Source organism: Ovis canadensis, chromosome 8 (assembly GCF_042477335.2).
Source record: "Ovis canadensis isolate MfBH-ARS-UI-01 breed Bighorn chromosome 8, ARS-UI_OviCan_v2, whole genome shotgun sequence".
Taxonomy (NCBI): domain Eukaryota; kingdom Metazoa; phylum Chordata; class Mammalia; order Artiodactyla; family Bovidae; genus Ovis; species Ovis canadensis.
In genome coordinates this window covers 945,842-963,045 of record NC_091252.1, presented here as the reverse complement: position 1 = coordinate 963,045, position 17,204 = coordinate 945,842, and the positions used below count along the sequence as shown (strand labels likewise).

The following is a 17,204-nucleotide window of genomic DNA, read 5'->3' as shown; positions in this document are numbered from 1 at the left end:
ACCTCAAATCTTGACCCCCGATCCACAAATCTCACTTACTGAACCTCTAATCGGAACCCCCAACCCCAATCCTCGAATCCCAATTCCCGAACCCCAAACCCAAACCCCAAACCCCTAATCCGTAACCCAAACTGCAAACCCAAAAACCGAACCCCAAACCCCCAACCCACACCCCTGAACCCAAACCCCAAACCCATAACTGGAACCCCAAACCACGAACCCCTGACCCAAATCCCAGACTCCAAACCCCAAATCCCTAACCCCTAACCAAATCCGCGAACCCCTATCCCAAACCGCGAACCCCAAACCCCAACCCTCAACCCCTAACCTGAAACGCGAACCCCAAACCTCGAACTCCAAACCCCAAACCCGAACCCCGAACCCCTAACCAGAACCCCAAACCCAAACCGCGAACCCCAAAACCCAAACCCATAACCCGAATCCCAAACCCAAAACCCCTAACCCGAATCCCAAACCTCCAACCCAAACCGCGAACCCCAAACCCCAAACCCTTCACCCTAACCTCAAACCCAAACCCGAACTGTGAACCCCTAACCCAATCCGAGAGCCCCTAACCTGATCCCCAAACCCCAAACCCAAACCTCAAACCACAAACCCAAACCGCGAACCCCAAACCCTTTACCTGAACCTCAAACCCCAAACCCAAACTGCGAACCCCGAACCTGAACTGAGAACCCATAACCTGATCCCCAAATCTGAAACGCGAACCCCTAACCCGAACCCCAAACCCCAAACCCAAACCGCGAACCCCTAACCCGAACCCCAAACCCCTAAGCTGAACCTTGAACCCCTAATCGGAACCCCAAACTTCAAACTAGAACCGCGAACCCCTAACCCCAAACGCTGAACCCCAAACCACAAACACGAACCCTGAACCCGAACCCTAAGTAGAGAGGGGATTCCCCGCACCCGAACTCTGAACCTGAACCCTAACAAGTTGGGGGGATGCCAGAACCCTAAACCTAACCCTAACAATAAAACTCTAACATAAACATAAACTTTTCTGGCCTAAGCCCCGCCCCTTGCTGTCCCTCACCCCCTAAAAGCAAACGAGGCAAAACTGGGACTTGAATGCCTGACCTACAGAGCCAAGTTGGATGTTTAACTGGTTGTCAGCCTAACCGCTTCGCTAGAGAGGATTACTGGGTTTTGTTTTGCTCCCAGGCGCTCTTCAAGCCTCACCCCGCCACTGCAGGCTAATAAAGAACTATGGACCCTATTAGCGCTCACTTTACCTGTAACCCTAGAGTTAATGCCAACCCTAACCGTAACCCGAACCCTGACCCTGACATGAACCCTAACCCAAACCCGAACTCTAAGAAGAGGGGGGTCCCCGAATTCTAACCTGAACCCGAACCCTAACAAGTGGGGGGGGGGGGTTGCCCGAACCCTAACCCTAAGCTTAACAATAAACCTCTAAAATAAAAAAATTTTCTGGTCTAAGCCCTGGCTCTTGCAGTCCCCTGCCCCTTAAAAGCGAAAAGGTCAGACTGGAGACTTGAACTCCTGATTTACAGGCCATAGTCTGCCCGCCTACTGGCCCGCCTAACCCCTATGATACAGAGGCTTGCTGCTTTCAGCAGGGCTCCCGAACCCTCTTCAAGCCTCGGCCCGCCAGGGCAGGCTAATAAAGAACTATGGGCCCTATTAGGGCTCACTTTAAGCTGTAACCCCAACACTAATGCTAACCCTAACCGTAACCCGAACCCTGACCCTGACATGAACCCTAACCCAAACCCGAACTCTTAGAAGAGGGGGGATCCCCAAATTCTAACCCTAACCCTGAACCCGAACCTGAACAAGTTGGGGGGTTGCCCGAACCCTAACCCTAAGCTAAACAATAAACCTCTAAAATAAAAATAAACGTTTTTGGTCTAAGTCCCGCCTGTTGCTGTCCCCCGCCCCCTAAGAGCAAAAGAGTTAAGCTGCAGACTTGAACTCCTGACTTACAGACCATCGTCTGCCTGCTCACCAGTGCACCTAACCGCTACGCTACAGAGGCTTGCTGTTCTGACAGAGCTCCCGGACCCTCTTCAAGCCTCTGCCCGCCAGGGTCTGGCTCTATAGACTATCATGGCTGTCCTAGGTCATCTTTGCTTTCTATAGTCATAGTTTTATCCCTAAATCATAGACAGATCAGCTGAGAAAAAGCTTGGATTGTCTCGGTGGGGTGGATTTGCTTGTCCTTGTGTTTCACCTGGAGGCAGTCGCGGTCCCGCGGGCCTGTCCTGGAAGGGGGCGTGGGGGTGGGGCGCACCGTGAGCGCGTCGGGGGCGGGGCGAGCCTGGGCTGCTGGTCAGGAGCGCGGCTCACGTGAGCGGGTCTGGGGCGGGATGAACATGGCGGCGCGTCGGGGGCCAGGGCTCTCAGGGCTCGCCATTGCAGCTGGGAATGCTCGTTTCGTGGGCTCCTGGGTCCCCGTCGATTGGCATCCAGCGAGCAGAGCGCAGGGCTGTGGGCCACAGGTAAGGGAACTCGGACTGGGCGGAGCAGGGAACCATGTATTCTGCCCTCTTTGTTTGCAGTCTCGGAGCCGACTAAAATGGCGGTCGCAGAAAAGCCTCGCCTTTGAGGTCAAGGGTTTTACTGCTTTACCCCTTTGCATAAAGCTCAGACCCGCGCGGTTTTCCCAAGCAGCCTAGTGTATTGCTTCCTACAGGCCTGGAGAGGATAACAGGCAGGAAGGCCAGGGGTCTCCAGACAGAGAAAATAGACTGCAAGTGTCAGACGTTTTTTTCTCTCTCTTAAGAGGCCGGAGGAGACAAAAGAGTGCTGCATTTTTTTTTCTCCATGTTGATACAAATTTAAAAGGTTTCTCAGAAATTTCTGTGTTGCCATGACCACTCCTGGCTCCACCTGAATTTAACTTTCCTCAAACCTTGAACTAAGCAATGCATTTTTCTTATGGAAATGTTTGTCTTAAGGTATGCTAATGTACTATGTATTTACCCAAGGCTCTGTCTTCAGGTCAGTTTCCCCTAAAGGCTCAGAAAAAACTTGACAAACCAGTATGTTTTACTCATACCTTGTTCTCTTAATCTATGTGAATGAAACTATATATTTGCTTGGAAATCTGCCTTTCTTCAAGATTCATGTCCATCATTTTATGGCCTGGGATGACTCATCTGCTGCCAATGTTATCTCAATGCATGCTGTGGGTGAGGGGCCTGGTGCCATTCTCTGACACATTGTCTTTCTTTCATTAGCAGACTGCTAGTGGCTCTATAACATCTGGCTAAAGACTAGCAGGGGGTACTCTTCCCCCTTTTACTGTCTACGTCAGCAGCTCTCTCGATCTCTTTTATATTTTAATAAAACTTTTTAACAGAAAACCTCTGAGCCATCAAGCTTCGTCACTTGCCCTGGATTGAATTCTCCTCTGGAGTCCAAGAATGCTGGCATCTTTTGTGGTTTAGCAACCACCTTTCAGCCTTTTGAAATTCATATTGAATCTTCATTTCAGATTGAAGATGCATTCCATGGTATTGCCAACTGAAGCCTTTTCATCGCTATGGCATATCTGTCCATGTCTTTAGGGTATTTTTCAGCAATCATGTATCATTTCCAGTGTGCCAGTCTTGTTATCCTCATTCTGTCCATAGCAAAGTCTTTTATTAATGTTGACATGACTGAAAGGGAATCGTTTGTTTAAATTCCTTTTCAGATTGTTATTTGCTGGTGTATACAGATAACACTGTGTCATCATTCATTTGTATCAGTTTGGACAGCTTGATAGTTGTCTTTAGTTTCTTTAATTTCTCATAATTTAAGATGACCCTGTCTCATATATTTACAGTCTCACCCCTAGTCTCAGTCATTTCTTCAAAGAACTGTCCTTTTTTTAAACATTACATTATTTTTGACTGTGCTGGGTCTTTATTGCTCGTTTGTCTAGTTGTAGTGAGCAGAGGCTACCCTCTAGTTGCTGTGCCATGGCTTCTCATTGCAGTGCTTTCTCTGTTTGCAGAACTTGGGCTCTGGAGCATGCAAACTTCAAGAGCTGTTCAAGGGCTTCATTGCCCCTGGGCGTGTGGAATCTCCTACACAGGAATTGAACCCGTGTTCCCTGCATCGGTAGGCAGATTCTTTACCACCGGGCCATTGGAGATGTTTCCTGTTCCCTTTTATTAGAGAATGATATTTAAAACATACATGTAGGAGCTCAATATGCTCAGCTGACAATACATGGATATATATATATATATATATACATGTATTCCAGCTCACCTTTGAACATATTCAGTTAAAGGTAATTTGTGATGTCTCCAACCTGATCCACCACGACATGGACATTGTAACGTTTCCTTTTGTTTATCTGTAACTTTGCATTCCAATGGTAAGATACCTGGCTTCCACCGCTTGTCATACACAGAATTCAGTGCTTGTCCCACGTGGTTACTGAAAAAAAAACTGTCAGATTGTCTTTCAAAGGGGGCTCTGCATGCATTGCACCAGTATCTTGAGTATGTTTTTGTATGATAGTTTACTATCAGTATACCCTCAGTGGCCAGGTGTCTATTTCAGTCGCTACCAATTATGAATGGGCTTGTTTGCTCTAGTGTTCTTGGACAATTCGAATACAGTTTCTTTGTCAGATATGCATTGTTTTAGGAAAACAGTTTTATTGATTGTTGGCTGTGTTGCCTCTTTGTGTGTGGGCTTTTCTCTAGTTTTGGTGAGCATGGGCCATAACTAGTGGTTTGCAGGCTTCTCACTGCAGTGTCTCCTCTTGTTGAGGGGCACAGGCTCACGGGCTTCAGTGGCTGCAGCATGTGAACTCGGCATCGTGGCTTCCAGGATCTAGAGCACAGGCTCGCTCGGCTGTTGTGGCACACGGGCTCCATAGGATGTGGGATCTTCCCATCCTAGGGATCGCACATGCATCTCCAGCACCGGGGGGTGGATTCTTTACTATGGAACCACCAGGGCATATTTTAGACTAGTTTTCCACACATGTATCTAGTGAAAGAGGCCAGGATCAAGAGGCATGGCAGCTGGGAATCCTCAGCCCCAGCTCTGGTGTGCTATCCAAAGCTCTGGGGCCTTTGGTGAGCAGCTCAGCTTCCCTGGGACTGTTTCCTCCCATCAGAAATGCCCTGCTTTTGGACTGTAGCCCACCAAGCTCCTCTGTCCCTGGGATTTCTGAGACCAGAGTACTGCAGGTGGTGCCATTTCCTTCTCTGCTGCTGCTGCTGCTGCTGCTGCTGCTGCTGCTGCTGCTGCTGCTGCGTCGCTTCAGTCGTGCCTGACTCTGCGCGACCCCATAGACAGCAGCCTACCAGGCTCCTCTGTCCCTGGGATTCTCCAGGCAAGAACACTGGAGTGGGTTGCCATGTCCTTCTCCAGTGCATGAAAGTGAAAAGTGAAAGTGAAGCCACTCAGTGAAGTCGTGTCCGTCTCTTAGTGACCCCGGGGTTGCAGCCTACCAGGCTCCTCTGTCCGTGGGATTCTCCAGGCAATGGTACTGGAGTGGGCTGCCATTGCCTTCTCTGATTTCCTTCTCTGCAAGATAGCGTTTTGAAGATATTTTCTCCTGGATATTGCTTTTGATGAAGGAAGGGGGATCCCTTTCAGGGCTTGAGAGTGAGTTCTTGTCTGACACTGGGCAATGAGTTGTCTGAGGAGAGGAGTGCTGTCCAAGCGAGAGGCTTTATTGGGAAGGGCTGCCAGGGTGGAGGGCAGGAGGGTGAGGGAAACGGAGAGAACCACTCTGTCACGTGGCTCACAGTCTCAGGTTTTATGGTCATCGGGCTCATTTCTGGTTTGTCTCTTGCCAGGCATTCTGAATTGGGATCCTTCTTGGGGGCACACGCATCACTCAGCTGAGATGGATTCCAGCGAAGTGGATCCTGGGAGGTTGGTAGGACCTCTGAACTGGAGCCTCCCATCTCCTGACCTCTCCAGAATTCTGGTTGGTGGTAGCTTGTTCGTTCCTTGTTCCTTCCCAGGACCTCCTGTTGTAAGATGATTCCTGCAAGTGTTTTCTTTTCTCTGTTGCCTGGCCAGGGTGGGTGGTCCGTGGTTCATTTAACAGTTTGTTTTTGGTTCTCTCGAGTAAGGTCCTCCACAGGGTAAATGTATGAAATGATAAAAGGCAATGTTTTAAATAATTTATATTCATAATTTGGTAAGTTGGCTTGTTTTGTGTATGTTAGACCTGATCACCAGACCAACGGTCATGTAGAACTTTTGCAGTTTTCTAAAATTCTATAGTTTTTTAAATGGAGTTACCTTGTTGCAAAGTTTGTGTTTATGTTCATATTTTTTTAAAGTTATTTCTTTTAGTTGATTGATCATTGCTTTACAATATTGGTTTGATTTGTCATACATCCACATGAATTAACCATAGGTGTACCTATGTCCTCTTGCTCTTGAATCTCCCTCCCACCTCGCACGCATTCCCACCTCTCCAGGTTACTACTGAGCCCCAGTTTGAGTTCCCTGAATCATACAGCAAATTCCCATTGGTTGTCTATTTACAAATGTAGGTGTACCTGCATCCATGCTGCTCTCTCCATTCATCTCACCCTCTCCCTCTTGTTCCCCACCCTCGTCTGTAAGTCTGTTCTCTATGTCTGCACCTCCATTGCTGCTCTGTGAACAGACTCGTCAGTACCATCCTTCTAGATTCCATGTTTTTCTCTCTTTGACTGACTTCCCTCCCCTTTATTAGAACAAACTCAAATGTGTTCCTTTTTATGGCTGCATTCCATGCAGGCTCTGATTGTTCCTTAGCCATGTTTTGCGGAGGGTCATGGAGCTATTCTGCTCCATTTCAGTTTGGGCTTCCAGTCTGAGTGCTCGCAGCAGAGCTGCTTCTGGGTGAGCCCTCTGAGGTCTGTGAGCACCGGGCTGCCCGCTCTTCTCTTGTGGCCCGCAGGGGGCGCCAAAGGCCCCTCTGACCCGCGGGCGCAGGACGCTTTGCCTTTAGACTCTGCTCCGTGAGCAGCTGGCGGGAGCTTTGTCTCCTCAGGACCATCGGGGCTCAGGCTTCTGGATAACAGGGCTGCATCCAGGCTGAGAGGAGCAGGGTTGCCTCAGTGCCCACCAGCAGGGAGGCGCTGCAAGAGCGAAAAATGAGGATGGAGTAGACGTTTCCTGTGTCCAGCTGAGGGCTGACTGGAGGTCCATCTCAGAGGACTCAGGGGGAAAGAGCTCCGTGTGCAAAGCGGTGGGTTTTCAGTTAGATTTGCCTTAGATGATGTAGAGGATGAACACTGATGTTCTTCCGTGTAGGTGGCCATTTTCCTGTCACTGTTTCTTGAGAAGACTGTCCTTTCCTCTTCGCTCGTTCCTGGTTTGATTTTCAGGAACTGACCATGTACAGGTGGGTTCGTTTCTGGGCTCTCTATTCTCTCCTGGAGTCCATGTGTCTGTGTTCCTGCCAGTTCCTCACTGTGGTGGTCACTACAGCTCCGTGATGTAGTTTGAAGAGGGATAGGAAGATGCCTCCAGCTGTGTTCCTCTTTCTCAGAGTCTTTTTGGCCGTTTAAGGTCCTGTTCAACAGTAGCAGCCTAATATTAGGAATATTTCTATTTCTGTGAAAAATGCCATTGAATATTATTTTGTGATTGCAGTCCGTGTATTTGTTGATGACTTTGGTTGGAATGGACCTTTTAATTCCTCATTGTTCCAGTGCATGAGCGTGGAATAATTTTCTGTGTGTTTGTATTTTCTTTGGTTTCTTTATCAGTGCCTTCTAGTTTTCTGACTACTGGTTTTTTATGTTCTTGATTAAGTTTGTTGCTAGATGTTTTATTTAAGTGGGATTTTCTTAATATTTTTTTCTGATTGTTATTAGTGTATAGAAATGCAAGTGATTTTTGGACTGTAAAGGGTAGTATTTTATGATTGTAAATTAATCCAAAATGATTCAGCTTTACTGAATGTAGTCTAACAACTTTTTGTGAAGTGATGTGGAACATTTTATCTGTAAGATCTGTTTCTCCTGCAGTAGGTCATCCAGAGGACCCAAGACATGGTGGTTACTAATAGACTTCCCACACTACTTCTTCATTCCACGTGGACTCCTTCACGGGCAGTGAGCATCGCAGCTTCCCTTGAACTTCATCTGGGTAAGTCTTGGCCTGTATCAGAAAGTTTCCTGCCTGTCTGCTCTAAATTTCTTTTGTGGTATTGACATGGTTGTTTTGAAACCTAGTATACTTTCCAGTCATTTAAAATGTACAGAAAATGCCTAGCAATGGGAACAAGTGCTAGCATTTGCCACATCATCTAAAATACTCTATGTGTTTTATCCAAAATGGGTACCTTCTGCAGAACCAGCACATAATCTCCAAAATCAGGAAATCATATGGTACCTACATTATAATGTAATCCACTGCCCCACTTCCACTTTTAGCAATTGTTCAAGTGTATGAATATATCTTTTGTTTCCATCGTCATCCTTTTTTCTTTATTTAGAGTGTTACTGAGATTTTCAGTTATTTGGACAAACTTGATGGATTGAAAGCAGACATGGTGAATAAGGGTTCTGGGTGGCCTTTTCTATGTGGATTTCTTTTTCACTGAAGATGGTTTTAATATTTATTCATGTGGTAACATGTATGAATCCTGCATTCTTTCTCCCCCCCCCCCATAGTAATTAAAAATAAATAATATGCCATTTACCATTTAGATATTTGTAAGCATACAGTGTTGTAGCAGACAACCTTTTCTTGTTTTGCAAACCAGTTTAATAATGTGCACCTTGTGCGTGCTTTGGAGAAACTCAGGAAACTGAGTCAGTGACTGAAATGGCCCAAGATATCACCTTAGATTCCATCTTCATCTGAAAACAAAACAGGCACTTTCTGGTGGTCCAGTGGCTGAGACTGGACACTCCCAAAGAAGGAGGCCCAGGTTCATTCCCTGATCCAAGAGCTAGATCTCCCATGCCACAAAGGAGAATTTGCATGTTGTAGCTAAATATCTGGCTTACCTCAATGAAGGTTGACCTGGCGCAGCCAAATTAAAAAAGAAACAAATATTTTACAGATACAACCAAAGGAAAGGAAGGGTATGGTTGTTGTGCAGATTTACGGCTTAGCTTTCCCTATCGATAGAAAAGAAAAAAGAGTTTCAAAAGACTGTGTCTCATCCTTCTATCTGGCATATAGAGAGGATTCCTTTGAAATGAGATTTCTCTGGTAAATGTGACTCACAGAAGAGCTGTCTTGAACTTGGGTTTCAGAGATGATCATGTGTCCTCTAAAAAAAAAAGTTAATTGGGTCCCACTAATTCTCATGCTGAGGTGGTATATTTTGTGGTAGCATTTGCTCCCCTTCACTTTGGATGTATCCCCATTTGTTTACACTGTCATCTACTGAAGACATCCTGATATTTGAAAGTTTTTAGTTATTACAAGTAGAGCTGTTGTATATAATCATGTGATACTTTTTGTCTGGACGTTTTCAAAGCTGTTTAGTAAGTGCTAGCCATATAGTATTCAGGTCACAGGTGAGCTTTGTTTAGCTGTGGAAAAATCCAGCTATGTTTCTCTGTGGCATGTGGGATCTTCTGGGGTAAGGGATCAAACTAGAGTGTCTTGCATTGTCAGGCAGATTCTTTACCACTGAGCCACCGGAGAAGTTGTGCCCTACCCCCGTTTTTTTTTTTTTGAGTTTACTGGATCTAATAGGTGTGCAGTGCTACCTCACTGTTATTTTAGTTTGTAATTTCCTAATGATATGTGATTTTGAGTCTTTTTGATAGGCTTATTTGCTATCTTTATATTTTTGTAGGCCAGGTGTTTAGGTGTATACATTTTTTATGAGATTGTTCTAGATTTTTTGGTATATTTGGAGTACAATCCTTTATCAGATATGTATTTTATAAATATATTTTCCTGTGGCTTGTGTTTAAGTTTTGTGAATAAGGTTTTTCACAGTTTAAATGTCTAATTCTTTAAAGTTAATGTTATATATGTTTTATATCCTTTTTTGGATAGACTTTAGTGTGTTGTTGTTGTTGTTGTTAAATTTTATAAGCAGAAGTGAGGTACTGTAGATACAGTTTTAAGCTAAGCTGAGGTACCATAGATACAGTTTTGCCTTTTGTCTGTTAAGAAGTTTGAGTGAGTTTGGTGTACACTGTATATAACATTATGTCTACATTCATTTGACTGGATATAGCTTCCAATTATTTGTCTAATTGGTTTTGGAGATATCACGGGAAGTCAGTTTTTCCAAGGGAAACTGAGGTCCATGAAACATGAACTCTTTTCGATCGGTCGGAATCACTCTCTGCTATTTCTGACAGATTTGACTTGTTTGGATATCTCATATGAGTGGAATCACAGAACGTTTGTCTTTTCTTGGTCTGGTTTATTTCACATGATCTAATGACCATAAGGTTTGTCCACATTGTCGCATTGTCAGAATTACTGACTTTGAAGGGCCGAATCAGATTCCATTGTGTGTATACCACAGTTTGTTTATGGAATTGGCTGCCATGGACACTTAGATCACTTCTGTTTGTTTGCCAGTGTGAATCATGCTGTTGTGAGTATGACGGAAGAAGTATCCATTTTTTCAGCCCCCTTTCCCAATCCTTTTGGGTACATAGCTTGAATTGGAATCGAACTATGTATTTATTCCATGTGTTTGTTTTGGAGTCATTTCTGTAATGTCTTGCAGAGTGGCAGCACCATTTAATGTACTTTTTCGTATGGTGGAATACCGTTCAAGCTTCTGAATATACCTTGTGTTGCATATTCAGTCTCCCACCAACGGACACTTGAATGAGTTCTACCTTTGAGCTATTGTGAATGTCACTATGAGTATTTGTGTACCAGTTTTTGTTTGAATTATTAACAAGTACATTACTATATATAAAAGAAGCCACAAGGACCTACTGTACAGTTTAGGAAACTATTAAATATCTTATGATAATGTATAATGGAAGAGAATCTCAAAAGGAATATATGAAAAGCACATAGTAACCATGATATTTATTGTGCCAACACTATGAGTTATCATAGCACTACTCAACGTGTATTTATACATGTCAGTAAAATATTCACATCTGTAAGGATATTATAAAAAATTATATAAAAAATCAAGAATTCAAACAGAGATTAAATAAACTTCCTGTCATTGCTCATCATCATTTATACATTCATACTACCTGTAACACTCATTGTATAAGTGCTGGACTAGCAATTGATGTTCTCGTAAACCAAGAGATTGTGAAGGTGTAAGGAAATATAGCTTATTGAATTCCTTAATGAAGGATTATAGAACTCTATGTCCATGAAGTGAATGAAATTCCATTTTATTGAACCACATTCTTACTAGAGTGATGAGCTTCCACCCCACCCAACGTTAGTTCACAATGAAATCCTGCAGTCCTCTGGCCTCAATGTCTGCTTCCTGCTACCGAGAAAGAAAAGATGAGGAAGTCCTGACAAAACCGATGCTATTTTTCTTTTTCTGATTTGTATTTTATCGCAGGGCTTGGCAAAAAGAGGGCCCAACCTGTTTTTAGAGTTCCATCCCAAGGGTCCCTCTGGCATGTTCCCTATGTTGACAAAGTGCTGATTATTTTCAACAAAGGACAATGATCTGCACTTCACTATCTGTTGCTTGAGCTGGAATAGCGGGCATCCCTTGAAGTGCATTCCTTCATGCTGAAGTAGGCATCCCTGAAGCAATAGTATAAGAGGAACACATTTATCACGTAGACATCGCAGCCCATGCATTTGTAATAATTTTTCAGTTATACCCATCATCATCGGAGGAACTGACTTGTCCCAGTAACAACGAGAGTACCCAGTATAACAGTTCCTTGACTTATGAGTACTTCCTATGAGTACCCTTATGAGTACTTCTTCCAATGTTGTTTCTCCTACTTTGGTCATGAACAGTAGAAGCTGATGGCAGTGGTCCTTGAAATGTATGTCGATTCCTAGGTGGCACAGTTGATAAATAAAAAATCTGCCTACCAGTGCAGGAGGGGGAAGTGATGTGGGTTTGATCCCTGGTTCAGGAAGATAACAATTCATACACATGTTTTATGTGAACCAGTTTGATACTCATGAGTTTTTTCTTCTGTATACAGAAAAACAAATGCTGTTCAAGGACACTGAAAGAACCCTGATGTTGAAAATCAGATCTGTATTGTGAGCAATGCTTAGATATCCATGAGTCGAAGCATAGTATTATGCCTATCATCCTTGTATTTCTCTCAGTGAAATATGTTGAGGAAAACTCTTCATTCGTGGTCTAGATTCACGAAGAAGCTAAATAGCATTCATCCTTTACGTTGACAACTGTGAATTTAAATCTCCTGTGAATCCTATGTGACAACCACACATACCAACATGAGTTATCAGTATTATATCAATATTTTTAGTCCTATTGTATGTCAACTAAAAAAATCAGTATATAATTGTACATGAAGTCAAGACATAAAATCAGTGCAAATACAAAATGTTCCATCCTTTGAGAAAGGGAGAAAAACATCTCTGTGCTTAGCCTATTGCATTTTTATGTATTAGACCCTTAAGTAGTTTATTCACCACACCCTGTGAATGATTCACAAATCTTCAGAGAAGAAAGGATCATTTCTCTTGAACAATGAGTAGTTCAACTATTCTCAAAGCAAAGCCATAAGTGAGTCTTATTTTGGGTGAGACCATGAAAACTCAGCGTTTTCATTATGCTTGTGCTTATGATGGGAGGAGGTCTGAGAAAGCACTTCTGAAGGTTTATTCATACCAGTCGTTCTCATATGTATCGAGTCTTTAAAGGTCGAATCACCAAGGTGTTGCTTCTACACTTGTACTAGGCTGAGCAGCAACATTCCCTTTCTCCGTAAGTGCAGTAGACGTGTTCCCAACCTGTCTGTCTTCTGTCCTCTGGAGTATGCATTGCTTGAGCTCATCACAGCCTAGTAGATGGAAATCATCAGGATATTCTGGAAACCCTTTTTATTTCAGTCTGTTCAGGAGGTTACCACTGCTGCAAACCTCTGGATTTTACCAAGCGCTTTTAACAACCTCAGATGAAGGATATAAGTCAACACTGGTGACAGCCACGGGCTTCCATGGCCTATCCATGATTGTTGGCTTTGCTTTCATAATCATCCTGTTTCTTATACCAGCTAAACTGTCAGTGTATTTTTTAATTACCATTTTATCTTTGATGGTTTTTAGAGCTATTATGGATTTTCCTATATATCTTCACTTATCGGTGAGGGTCTTATGTTAGTAGTAGTTATGACAACTGACTTTCTGTCTGTTAGCTGTGGCAGAATAAAAAAAGAATGACCCACTGTATATTATTAATATTATGTATCAATATATTGTTAGTTTTATTGTTTGCAGTCATCCAATTCCAAGTTTCTGAAATAAACTTTCAGAAAAATCACATCCTTTTGAATGCCCATTTGACTGAATAGGAGCACGGAAATGTTCTTCCATAAAATTGTTTACAGTTTCCATTCCGTTTCTCCTGTTTGATGTAGATATTGGCCTTTGGTTCTATCAGTAGCTTTGCAAGTAAAAAAAAAAATTAATTAGAGCTCGTATGGTAATTTTACTGTTAGCAATAAGTTTAGCATAAAATGAACACAGAAGAGGTTACAGTAGACCAAATATGAAAGTCAGTTTAAAAGAAAACATAGTGTTGAATGTTTACAGTAGGAATATAGTTATGAAGTTCCTTTATTATTATTCTATCCTTTCCTTTTGTTTTGCAGGGGTGTTAATGTACAGATTCCAGTACTATGGCTAGAGCGAATAATAGTATCATTATTCTTGAGAGCAACTCTACTAAGTCTTCACGCTCATGTCACTCAAGGTTTTTTAATACCTATTATGTTAGTCGTGTTTGTAGTTTGTGAAGTCACATAAGTTGCATTCATTCAAGCAATAGTATCAAACAGCTATGGCATCAATTATAGATGTGAATCGATATCGAATGTGAATCCATTTCACTGTGACAAGTTATTATTGTAGATATTCTATTCATGCCAGTAACAAAGCTGTGCAGAAATAATACAATGTTTATTAAGAAAATAAGATTTACTAATTTGTTTTATTATTCTATTTCTTTTAAACAGATTTAATGACAACAGGCTCAACTTTTCATTCACTTGTATGACTATGAGCAGTTTGACCAAGTTGAAGAAGATGACTCGTTTGTAGTCTTCCTCATCAGCTCATTCCATCTACTGGCTTTAAAATCATTTAGTACAGAGCTCACCGTCTAGGTGTTCATCCAGTGTTTTGTTTGCTTATCATGCAGGATCATTTTAAAAGGAAAAGTATGTGTGTATGAGTTAGAGCTCTGATCCCAGGAGTCCATGTAGAAGCTTCCCCTGAGAAATGTATCGTTTTTGCACCAATGCTACTGAAATGTGTGAATGTGGTATACCACGCGTCCCAATAAGTGTAAACAGCGTCATAGGCTACTTATTTGAAATGACCAGTACTCATGACATTCCATTCAACTGAGGACTAAATATAGCCAACGTAGGCTGTGTTTGCCAAATAGACTTTGAAGTATTCTTCACACAGTCCTTCATCGATGCCAGTTTTCAGATCGAAGAAACCCTTGCTCCATGAAGTTTGTGAACACATATACTCATGTTTTGTTTGAGATTTTAAAGTCATTCTTCAGTTTTGTTGGAGGAATGGTTCTGTATATGCCCCGTGGATCCCCAAATCCACTGATGTTCATGTGTCTTGGGGCTTCCCAGGTGGTTCTAGTGGTAAAGAACATGCAGAACATACCCATGCAGGAGACATGGGAGGTATGGATTCCATCCCTGGGGCAGGAAGATCTCCTGAGGGAGAGCATGGCAACCCCCTCCAGTATCTTTGCCTAGAGAATCTCATGGAGAGAGGAGCCTGGTGGGGCCTAGTCCATATGATCCCAAGGAGTTGGACACAATGTAAGTGACTTCGCACAGCACATGATTCGTTGTCATAGCTAATATAATGGAGATGACATAAAAAGAAGCACCAGCGGGCGAAAGTCAATATCCATCACTTTTAAACTTTGGAATGTATTGTGATATTTTACATCCATATTTGTATGACTTGATAGTTGGAGAATCGATGCATGTGAAGGCCTGGTTGTGTTATATGTATGTTGAGGGAAGATATATTTTTATGTGGTTTGACATATAGGTCCCATTTCATTCGTAGACATATGCATACTCATCACTTATCATCATTTTTTTTTTTTGAAAAGACCATTGTTTGGAAAGGTTGTTGTCTAACCATGAAAGATGCTTGAATTCTTGGGCTCCTTAGAGGAAGAATTCAACCCGGGGCCAGTGATGAGGCTTGATCAGTCAGAGCTTTTGTGTCCCAACGTTTTATTAAAGTATAAAAGAGAGAAAGCTTCTGACATAGACATCAGAAGGGGGCAGAAAGAGTGCCCCCCTACTCATCTTTGGCTGGATGTTATCTAGCTACTAGCAGTCTACTCATTAGAGAAAGGAATGGCAGCAGACCCCTCACCCACAAGATATATGGAGATGACCGTGGCACCAGGTGAGTCATCCTGGGCCATAAAACGATTGATATGAGCAAATGGATAGCTTCATTCACATAGATCAGGAGAGCCATGTATGAGTAAAGCATATTGGTTTGTCAAGTCAGTTCTGAGCCTTTAGGCAGAACCTACTTGAAGATAGAGTCTAGGGTAAATACATAGTACATTCACATAGCTTAAGGCAAACCTTTCCATGAGAAAAATGCCTTGGTCAGCTCAAAGTATGAGAAAAGTGAAGTTCAGGCGGAACCAGGTGTCATTATAGCAACACAGAATTGTAAGAGAAAATCTCTGTTTAAATTTGTATCAAGAAGGGGAAAAAAGATAACAGCTTGTTTCCTCCTGCCTCGGAAGTGACAGATAACAACTGTCTGACACTTGCACCCCATTTCCTCCCTTTGGAGACCCCTGGCCTTCCTGGCTGTTACCCTCTCAGTTTCATTCATTGAGCGTTTTCTGCCTTGTGAAACATTGGGCATAGAAGTATGTGTTTATTTAGGGGTATTTCATCCAATTTCATTTAAATGCATATGTGAATTAGAAAGTTTGACATGCTGTTGCTTTGTATACCGATTGGGAAATGTGAGCCTCCAAGCTTAATTTAGTTTTTCATGTTCATTTTTCTTTTTAGGGGTACAAAGAAAAATAATATGACTGTTAAGATCAGCTTTCGTATTTTTTGCCAAATATGAATTGGGATCACATCGATCAGAGATGAGTCTGTGCATGAAAGCCCTAATAACTAATGCTAATTGACTTCACTACCATGGGATGTTTTCATATCTATTGAGGATTTACTTCATGTATTTCGATTTTAACTTTCTGTCTTACAGCCTTGTTTGTAGATCAAAGCTATTTGAAATTGTCATCTGGTTTCAAATGGCTTGTGAGGTTATTCATGAGTGGTTCATAAAACCGAATGGATTGTACGTAGCCATACTTTGTTGTCATTCTATGAATTTGAAGAATGTCTGAAGAATGTCTGCAGTTATGCCTTAAAGATTCATACAATTGATGTCCAATATTTATCTCAAAAGACTTGCTTTCAATTTGTAGTTTCCTATGCGTATGTCTTTCTTTATGGATTTGGGTAGAACTTGTATTGGAACACTGAAAAATCTGTGATATCAACCGTGCTGACCTTTCTGGTGGTCATCATTAAGATTTTCACGCTCTATGGATCCTAGTGGAAACAGGTGCTGTTCATCCTACTTTTGTGAAGATTGAACTCATCGTAGAAAGTGGAATTTGTTGAAATATTTATGGTATAAATAAATCTTGTCTCTATAATTACCCAGAGTCCTGGTGCGTATTTGATTGCTAAGTTATAAAATGTATGAGATAGATGTGATCCATCAATGGCGACTGGATAAGTGGTGGAGAGGTATTTTGGTGATGCAAGAGATTTAAATGATATGATCATAGTATTTATATCCCTTTTATGTGGATAATGGGTCTTGGATCCATGTTTGAAACCTTACAACCTCGTCTTTTGTTATGCATGGGAAGTGTCAAAAATGAAGAAGATGCGGGTAGGTACTTCAAGGGTAAGTATAGGGCTGAGGGCGTGACTATGATGTGGGTTAGGGTTAGGATGTGGATGGGGGTCGGGTTAGGGTAGGGTAAAGGTTAGAGTTCGTGGAACAGCCCTCCAAACTTGTTAGGGTGAGGGGTG

The 17,204-nt window shown here is 42.5% G+C and overlaps 1 long non-coding RNA gene across 1 annotated transcript; it reads left to right on the top strand.

Moving 5' to 3' along the window:
* The first annotated feature begins 2,334 nt into the window (after positions 1 to 2,334).
* On the top strand, positions 2,335 to 16,829 carry LOC138445194 (uncharacterized). Its single transcript, XR_011258744.1, has 4 exons — positions 2,335 to 2,486; positions 5,799 to 5,932; positions 7,977 to 8,097; positions 14,088 to 16,829. It is a non-coding gene; the product is annotated as an uncharacterized lncRNA (long non-coding RNA).
* Positions 16,830 to 17,204: the final 375 nt, after the last annotated feature.